The sequence below is a fragment of the Atractosteus spatula genome, chromosome 11, assembly GCF_055471065.1.
Source record: "Atractosteus spatula isolate fAtrSpa1 chromosome 11, fAtrSpa1.hap1, whole genome shotgun sequence".
Classification (NCBI taxonomy): domain Eukaryota; kingdom Metazoa; phylum Chordata; class Actinopteri; order Semionotiformes; family Lepisosteidae; genus Atractosteus; species Atractosteus spatula.
The window spans coordinates 26999485-27009233 of record NC_142716.1 but is presented as its reverse complement, the minus strand read 5'-3'; the positions used below and the strand labels follow the sequence as shown (position 1 = coordinate 27009233).

At 37.7% G+C, this 9749-nt stretch overlaps 1 pseudogene; it reads right to left on the bottom strand.

Annotated features, from left to right (window-relative positions):
• Window positions 1-4112: 4112 nt before the first annotated feature.
• On the bottom strand, window positions 4113-9484 carry LOC148823760 (deoxyribonuclease-2-alpha-like; annotated as a pseudogene).
• Window positions 9485-9749: the final 265 nt, after the last annotated feature.

Here is a 9749-nt window from a genome sequence, read left to right as displayed (position 1 = left end):
GGGCGGAAGCTGATAAGGTGTATGCAGTTTGGAGGATGAGAGAGGAAAGAGGTTGATGTTAAAGATCGGACTAAGGAGTAACGGACTACTGAAAGGAGAAAAGGTTTATGGTTTTTGGATTGCGGATAGTGGATAAGGATACATCGCGGATTGGCTTTATTACAGACTTTTGGAACTCGGAATCGGAACAGGATTAAGAGAGCGGATTACGGACTGGATTTGGAAGATAATTGGAGGAAGAAACGCCACGAAACTCAGGAAAGAAAAGTGTGGTGTGAGTACTTCTCTCATTTACATAAACTTTCCCCCGGAGGTGCACTGATTGTCACATTACCTAAGGTTGTCTTTTAAAATGTACTTGTATTCCATTAACAGCATCTATTGCATTGCCTGAGAAAACCAGAAATTACTGTTTGTAATTTGTTCGAATTGGGTTCCTATGAAAAAGACTTGTGAAGAAACCCAGCTGGGACTCAAAACCCTTGGTATCTTGTCAGAAGAAGAGAATGCAATGTGCCCCAAGCAGTATGATTTTCAAAACACAGATTTAGTACCAGAAACAAATAATTTGTAGCTATTTTATAAGAACCTTTCATCTTGTGTTTTAATTGTAATACAGTGTAGTAAAATGCACAATGGTTTGGTTTTGGGAGAGAGAAGGAATAGGAGGGAGAGAGGTAAGAAGGGAAAGGAAATGAAAGAAGAGTCCAGAATAGGCTGTAGGCTGTAGAAAAAATGTGAATAGAATATGATATATTCCAAGGAGAAGTCGAAACAAAATAAGACGTTAAAAAGAAATCAGCCTATCACTGTTTGCTGGGAGAATGGATGAATCCTGTCTAATGCTCAGCTGACACCCTGTTAAAAGCAATAAAAGACAATGTTAGTCCTCCGTGGTTAACCTACATTTATGCTGTTGCTTTAAAACAGATAACAACGGAAGAACTGAATGACATGGCGGAGAATATAGTGGCGTGGGTGGCAGTGTCCATTATCAGAGTGCTGCTCCCAGCCATCTCCCTGTACAATGAAAAGAGGAGCCGGAGAAGAGTCTCTTAATCACCTGCTGCAGATCTAATAACCTTGCCTCTGAATTGTGGATGGTGTTCTTGAATGTGTCAACTCTCCCTTGTCAGCAAATAAGCCAATAAGAAAGAATTCCAACCCCAAAGACTGTGCGTCTTAATCAATCTGCAGACTCAGAGACTGACAGTGAGATTTTACAGGTTGTCTCTAAAAGCTTGAACCACTTTCACTGTATGTACTGAGTCAGTGTCAGTCTACAGTCTCCATATTAAATGAGATGTAAAATCTCAAATTGCACTTAATGAGTATGCTTTCTTTAGTGTTTTAATGAGACTTTCTGGTAGCAGAATATATGTAGTGTTTTTTTGTAACGGAATGCACAGCAGCACTGTTTCAGAAGGATATACAAAAGGTAAAATGTACTGTAATATTGTGGTAAAATAGTTGATAGCTGAATGGATATGATTTAAAATTACAGTGGTTTCCAATAGTAAAATAATGTTAAAAGGAAAGAATTCTATAAAGGTTATGAAGGTTTTAATCCATCCATTTTCTAATCCATTTCCAAAGGCATGATATACCCTGAACCGGACACCTGTCCATCACAGCGCACACTCACACCAGGGACAATTTTCGCAAAAGCCAATTACCTGAAGACAACCCAAGCAAACACATGTAGAACATACAAACCCCAGGTCTGAGGATGAACTCATGGCCCCAGTGCTCTGAGACAGCACCACTGCTTTTTTATGCTACTATATTCCAGTTAAATACCAGTCCTTACTGTTGCTTATTTTAGCCTGGAAGAGATACATTATGATCATTTGATACTGGCAAATATTCTTGTAGCACAAGGAAAGCGGTACAAACATTATATTTCCACTAGGGGGAACAGTAGGTTTTTGGACTAAACTGTCCTGCTTTGGCAACACTGTATATTTATGGTATATAAATTAGTTATTTCTGGATAATCACTTCAGGAACTCACTTTATCCCCTGAACAGTAGTCACTGTAAATATAATTTGTCTTTTATTTCCCAAAACAATTCAATATTTCCCACTGTACTGCATATAGTATTTAGCCTCTAGAATTTAATTTGCTCAATGGTAGTCTTGAAGCATGTAGTTAGTACTGTATAGGTACTATCATTTAACAGCATTCATGAGATACATTCAAACAGAATATTAATTCCATATATTCAATTGACTCTTTCAAAGAGAACAACCCTTTCCCTGTGAAATAAGGCTTTTCTCTGTCACTTCTCAGGTGGCTCTGATCAGCTGCCGTTAAATTGTGGCTGTGGGCATCTGTTTCAATGGAGTTTCAACTCCCTCTTTAAGTGTGATATTAGAAATACATCTTTTTTTGCTCAAAAACTGCTTTTTACATATTAAAGATACGGCTATAAATTAATATGACGTTTTGGCTGTGAAGCCTTCTTAAGGTGTGTGGAGACACACCTGAAGAAGGCTTCACAGCCGAAACGTTGTGTTTTCTCTCTTCTCTTTTCAGCATGGAATAAACCCATTGTTCCTTTACAGACTACGCATGCTGACGCAGCTACCCACCTGCACTACTATAAACGAATATAGCATACAATGGCATCTAATTATAACAACTTATACTTGGGATTTTTTAAAGAATCTTTTGTTTTTAATCCACAGCATAATATTACATTATGAAAGACAGTTTTGTGCAGAAAAAAAGCACCTTTACATTTTCCTTTATTTATTTAAAAACTAAGAGCTTTTTTTTAAGTGGTAAGAATGGTAAATTGTGCCATGTGAAGTTCATTTTTCAGTTTCCACTGTCTACATTCCCGGGCACGGTTTATATGTGGGTTAATATTTACCTATCGGATTAGCAAAGGTTAAAATAACACAATTGAAACAGGATGAGGAAATGTGCACACACTCCTCTGACATACTCATGAGAGAGAGTCTTTCCCCGCTTGACATGCTTTGAGCTTATAAAAGAGAGATCACCCACTGGAGAAGAACACGACTGTGAGTGACATCACTGTGAGGTCATAGGCATTGAGCAGGTCAGAAAATCAAGACTGCAAGGGGAGACTCAATCCTACCCAACATTAGAGACATGCCTGCTTTTGCAAGTGCCAGCTTGATAATGGTTTAAGTTCCTCAGATATTTTTTAACTTCAGCTAGGCGTATGGCCTTTGACTTAAAGATCAGTAAATCATTAAGGAATGCTGGAAGGTTTAATTGACTTAAGATATTCTTACCAGATCGAAACACCAGCACGGCACTGTAACCTTATTCTTTATAAAAATGTGAACATAAACTCTCTCTTTTAAAGTGTACAGGCCTATTACAAAGCCAGTCGAAGTGGACAGCTCCACAGAGTAAACAGTCATATAATCCAATGCTTCAAGTTGATCAATAATGTAGTAACTGTACTGTATATGAAGATGTGGTGATTGTTTTTATTTAACCTTATCCATCTGTTCTGAAAAGCATAGGTTGTCTTGTGTTTTGCAATACGTAGTCTGTGGTGTTATTGATTTAGCTAGTAAAAATATATATATATTATTCATCCATTGTGTGGTTTCTGTGTAAAGTGTTGTCAGCATTACACTATTAATGTATTACAAAACTGCTGTGAAAACAAACTTAACACTGGAGATCACTTGCATTTGCAATATTTTGAGAAAAGTGTAGCGTTGAAAGCTAATACACACGTATATTCCCCCAGATATATTCAGTACTTCATTCAAAAAATGTTTTTTTAGATGCATGACTTCCTCATGATACATATCCTTTCTAAATAAATTTTACTTTTGCTATTAAGGTCAGTACTGAATAGTTTAGGAACATGTAAAGGTTTATTCCATGCTGAAAAGAGAAGAAAAGAAACAATATTTCAGCTGTAGAGTCTTCTTCAGGTGTCAGTTCCCGTTTCTTTTCTTCTCTTTTGCAGCCTACGCGTGTTGACGCACTACCTACTTGAGCTACTGCAGAGTTTTCTTACATATTACTTACCACCATTTGCTTTGACTTGGAAAAACTATGCAGTATCTTTTGAAAAGCAGCCCTTTCTTGTTCGTCTATTTCTGCCAGCCACGTGTTACTGGCAGTCCTCAAATGTGTCAACTACTGTGAGGAAGGCCTTCCACACTCCAGGCCTGCTTGTGCACACAGCCCCGCCTCCTCTTCTCGTTTGACTGATCTCTCAGTTCGTGTCCGCGATGCAGGTCCAGTGCGGACCCCCACCCTTCATCACACACCACTTTGAGTGGTCCACCATGATGCCGAAAGGCCTGGCCTCTGGCAGCTGCATCGTCGTCACGTTGTACACCTTGTGCGCCACGGAGCAATTCAACGGCAGAGGCCGATGAAGCTTCCCCCAACTTTTGGCAAAGAAGTCGTCTCCTAAATAGTTAACCAGCAAACCCGAGTAGAGATCTGAAACGGAACAGAGTCACAGGTTCCATGTTAGAATCTGTCCCAGGCACACTTTCTACCCAAGAACAAGTGAATGTGTATTTCTCCCCCCCCTCTCTGAATGCTGTACTGTACTGGCTGCTACCCAGAACATTCTTTTTTAAATCAACACCACCAATATACAGTAGATCAAGTGTGAAGTGTGACATATTGCTTTTGAAGGGCGGTGTTTAAAACTTACTGGATTGTTCCTTTTCTACATAACATTTTTTTAAATGTATTTAAATAAAATATGACAACCGTTTCCAATAACCTTTAAAGTAACAGCAGAATGAGATCCTTGGATCAATTAATCAATTTCTTTTCAAAACTAGTTGAGTTTAATGGAACAAACTGCACGTGTTATTTAAGTCCTGGTTCCTTTCAAGAAACAGCAGGATGAGATCCCTGAATGAACTACTAAGAAATTAGCTAAATGGGCCAAATGTAACCTCTCCTGTTCTTAGGTATTAAATGGTATCTAAAGAAGCTACACAAGTTATATTTTTATCTTTTCTTATGTTTAAATCAACATACCAAGAAAAAAACATTTGTTTTAGATTGTTGTATGAATAAAAGATTGAAATATTCTATTAATCAATTTGCTCAAGAATTGGGCTTTACAGAATGTTAATAAAGCACCTACAAACTTCCTCAGACACAAATCCTAAACCTAAATTACTACTGAATATAAATGAATGCTTTACTAACATCCCATAAAATCTCTGTTGAAAGAAAGCGATGCTATGAAACCTTAAATCTAAAGTGTAACCGCAGAAACATGTAGGAAAGTTCAGTTGCCAGGTGGCAGATTGAGAAAGTTTCACCAAAACGAAGTCTGCTTTTTTATATAAATACATCTTCAATTGGGAAAGGCTTTGGCTAAAAATAAACTGGATATTGTTCCAACAAAATCTTTGTGAGAAAGTGGGTCTTGCTGGCTAGAAACGGCCAACATACAATAGAGTTAGACTTTGTAAAAATAAAATAAATTCAGATTCTGAGAGGCTCAATAAGTGCTTGTTCAGAGTAAATCAGACATTGTTGTCCGAGTTTCAGCAGTGATACATAATTCACTGAATACCAACACCAACACAACAAGGCTGGGCACTTTGGGATATCCAAGCGATCTCAAACGCGTCCGATAACTGCAACCTCTATGACCAGCTGGGCACCAGTGCTCTTGTAGTGTTGTCAGTGAAAGAAACATCATTGGTACAACTTATGCCAACTCCAACACTTAGCATCACTGTGGGGCTGTTATAGCACATATTTTGAAGGAATAAGTACATTTCGTCATCTCTTCCAAGCTGGTACTGGTCTGGAACTGTGATAATTCATAAGGCATGCAAAAAATTAACTATTGATTCCAAATATCTAAAATGAGAAAAATAGCTGATGTGACATTTTCACTTCTCCAGGAACAAACTGCAATAATGAAGCACAGAGATTGTTTATGAATCATGGCAACTGTGTTGTTCACTACTGTTTCTGTATTTCGAATTGGAGAAAAGTTTCTAAAGAAGCGATCAGTTGGGAAAAAAACGTGATCCATAGACTTTACTGATTTTTTTTTTGTAGATTCTAGCTCTGCCTTGGCTTTCTTTTTCTGAACACTGACAGGTTTTGTGCCTTCGCAATGTTGTTTTCCCCCATCTCACACATTGTTTGAGCAGCTTTTGAAAAGAAATGCGAATGAAGGGGGATGTCTGAAGCAAGTTGTAGAACAGAAAAATACGTTTTGTTTAATCTTAAAACCAATATCTGGCATTGGTATGGGTGGTAGTGCCATTTGCATAAGGGAAATTTCAAATCGACTTGCATTTATCAGAAACTTCATGAAAAGGAATTGAGATTCGAGAGGGAAGAAGTGGTGCTCACCGTCGTTAAATCTAGAGTATTTTGCAAAGCTGGTAAAAGTTTCCCCTGCTAAAGATGTCAGGGGCAGCTGCTTAAACCAAGGCTCTTTCCTGGGATAGCATGTTCTCTGAGCCACACACTGAAGGTCTCTGTGGAAGGTTTGGGGGATGTGATAGTCAAAAGAGTATACATGGATATACTGGAGTTGCACAGCTGTAGAGACAAGAATGAAAAATAACCAACAGTAAGCATGGCATTTTCATACATCCAGGTCAAATGCCCCCTTTCTTTTTCCATTAGTTTGGAGAGTTTCCTTTATTTATTTTCATTTGTTTAACTATCCTCCAAGTTCTAAAATGTTGACATACATTTTCAGCAGCCACAATACACATCATTTAGATTTAATTAGAAAGTCTAAGGCTATTTCGGTATTTATTTTCATCTGTATACACAATGAGGTGTAAGTCTATTAGTGTCTACCTATTCTCAGGGTTATATTAAGCATGCATATGAAATTGAACCACTGCAACAGAAAATAGCAGAATAGACTAGTTTTTGCCCCACAGGTAAATTTAAAATAGGAAAAGAACAGGTGCACCAAACCAGAACAAAAACTGCCAATACTTGAATCTTAAAATCTGGAAAAATTGTACCAAAGGCTTTCAGAAAGTGATAGACAGCTGCAATGTCAATGCCATGGACATACTAAAGCTCAGCAATCAAAGTTGTTCAAGAAAAGCTTCACACAGCTGTATGTACATGTGAACGCCTACCTATATCCTTGAAGGTGCTGTATGTGTAAGTCCTGCAGAAGAAGGTCTGTGCATTTTCATGCCAACTGGAGGGCCAGAATGATGTAGAATGATTTTTCACATCTGGAAGCTCCGGGGTGCTGTGAACCAGCCACACTCCTGTCTGTCTGTCTAACATCACAATCCCTGAAAAAGGTCACACAAGATGCATTCAAATCTCAAAATTTGATCGTTTTTGATCCGTCTGGTTTTTCAGTTTCAATGTTTTTAAAGGACAAGTCTGCTCTGTTTGAACAGAGTCCATTATCAAGCCTGCTTCCAGCTGACGAAGTCAATTAATCAATTCAGTTCAAGAATCAAACAAGAACTGTATAATTAATCAAACTAAACAAAAAAACTTCTATTTTGGGCTAGTTTTCAATTCTCTTAATCTGACTTTTGGCTTTTTTGTCCAACCGAATTTAACTGAACATACTTCATGGCCAAAAGTCAGATTAAGAGAATTGAAAACCATAGTCCAAAATAGGACTATTCTTAATCCTATTAATTATTTTCAGTTCTCTGGAACTGACAATTGGCCATGAAGTATGTAGATTTATTTCTTAATCTCAACAATTTAATTTACTGTATTCGTTTAGAAATGGGCTACTGTAAATTCAATTCAATAGAAACCTAGAGCCCAAAACAAGCATCTTTAGTTTTGTTTTACCCAGCAGATGAATCTTTTATTATTAACATCAGTATTATATTGACTTACAGAGGTGTTTTTAAACTCAGTGATTTTCACCAGGAGAAAAAGCTTTGAAGGCAACAGATTTGTTCTTAGCTTATGAGATGCCTCAGTCAAAGAAATGTAAATTGGAAAAAAAACAAATGAACAAAAACAAGATAGAAATATATACTTTAAAGCTTTATGATTCAAGTTTTAAAACCAGAAAACACAGAAAGCTGGTGTTAGTATTCTTCAGACACAGTATATACTTCGGACGTGCCATCATGTCTTGACCATACACAGTAATCATAAAATAGAGGTTTTCTACTGAATCAATGATTTGGACAAAATCTGCAGAATCACACATGTAAATGTTCTACCCTGAAATACTGTAAATTTTAAAATATTTTATTTTAGATATATATAAAATGAACAATTCACATCCTGCATATGTAGCAAACATTGCACTTGGCTTTAATCATAGCAATAAGCAAGCAAACCCAGCAAGTATTACAGATACAATTAAATTGTTTGTTGTGCTGTCTATGATGTTTTTTTCCCCCCCATTTTCTGTGTCCTTCTGTCTTGTACATTATAAAATGTTACTTACCTTTGCTGTGTCCAAAAGATGAAGGAGCAGGTTTAAATGACTTTGGAGGTTGATCGTTGTATAGAAGATACCCAAAGTCCACAGTCTTTTAGGAAGGAATATAAAAAATATCAATACAAAATTTGTATTTGTATTGCACAAAAGGCTTTTGAATTATAAGAGAAACCTGTGAAAATAAACACATCGAAAAGACAATGTATATCCTGACCTCACTTTCTGGGAGATGACACAGATTATAAATAAAGGTTTCTTACCTTTTTATGAATGTAGGACAAAAAAGGCTGCAAAGTCTGCCCCACTGCACTCTTGGAGTCATTCACCAATTTCTTCCCATATACCCAGCCATTGGTATGGTCATCCATGTAGAGGTATCGCAGACCTCTTCCTTCATCGTGGACTGGCAGCTTATACAGAATAAACCTGTATGATTCCAAAAACACATAAAAGAGTATTACATACTGTATACTGCTCTAGAAGTGTGACACTGTACAATGTGTCCTGGGTGTTGGACAGACAGTGTTAACTGTTGTGATCACTAGAAAATAAAAAGGGCACTTAAACAATACTAGTGTCTGTTGCCAGTCTGTGGGTGCACTGGTGCTTCTGGGAGATGAACAGAACCTGTGGCAAGAGAAGAAGGGTCAAGCAGCCTTGATCATTTCTAGGTGATGTAGTGGCCTACAAAGCGAAAATAGCTCTTGTTTTTAGGGGTCGCCCATGTTTGACATGAGCATTGTGGAAAAACTGGAATAATCTTATGCGATTAGAGCTCATTTTCTGCATTTTAAACCAGCAGAGCTCTGTAGAACTGAACTGCAGCAGTTGACAAAGAGTCAACAGTTGACTAAAAGAAGCGAGGCAAGGCAAGCATCTCACAAACATTACTCTCCTCAAGAATACATTCTGGTGAATCGTTTCAAAACGAACTATTGAAAGGAAAAAAAAACTTTAAAATCCAATAGTAATTTCTTTATGACAACAAAAAATCATAGACACTGTACCCTGGATTTACAGATGCAGCCATTCAAAATGCGCGGCACAGGCACGTACCGGGGGTAATTGGCTACGTCATCGCGCATCATGACGCCAGATGACGCAGAATACCGCGGTACGTGATTGGTTGACCGACAGGGGCACTTGTGGTGTGTTGGTCGGTCGTAGAAAGATTTAAATGTCTTTACTGTGCCCGTTTAAGTATTGAATATTTATATGGAATTTTACCACTGAAGGGAAATCTTAGTAGCTGAGCATAAAAAGAATAGGAGCATACTGTAACGCGTGTGAAGGCCATAAACGATATTAATTTTGGAACATAAACATACAGTACATGGCTGGTCTCGGTACTTT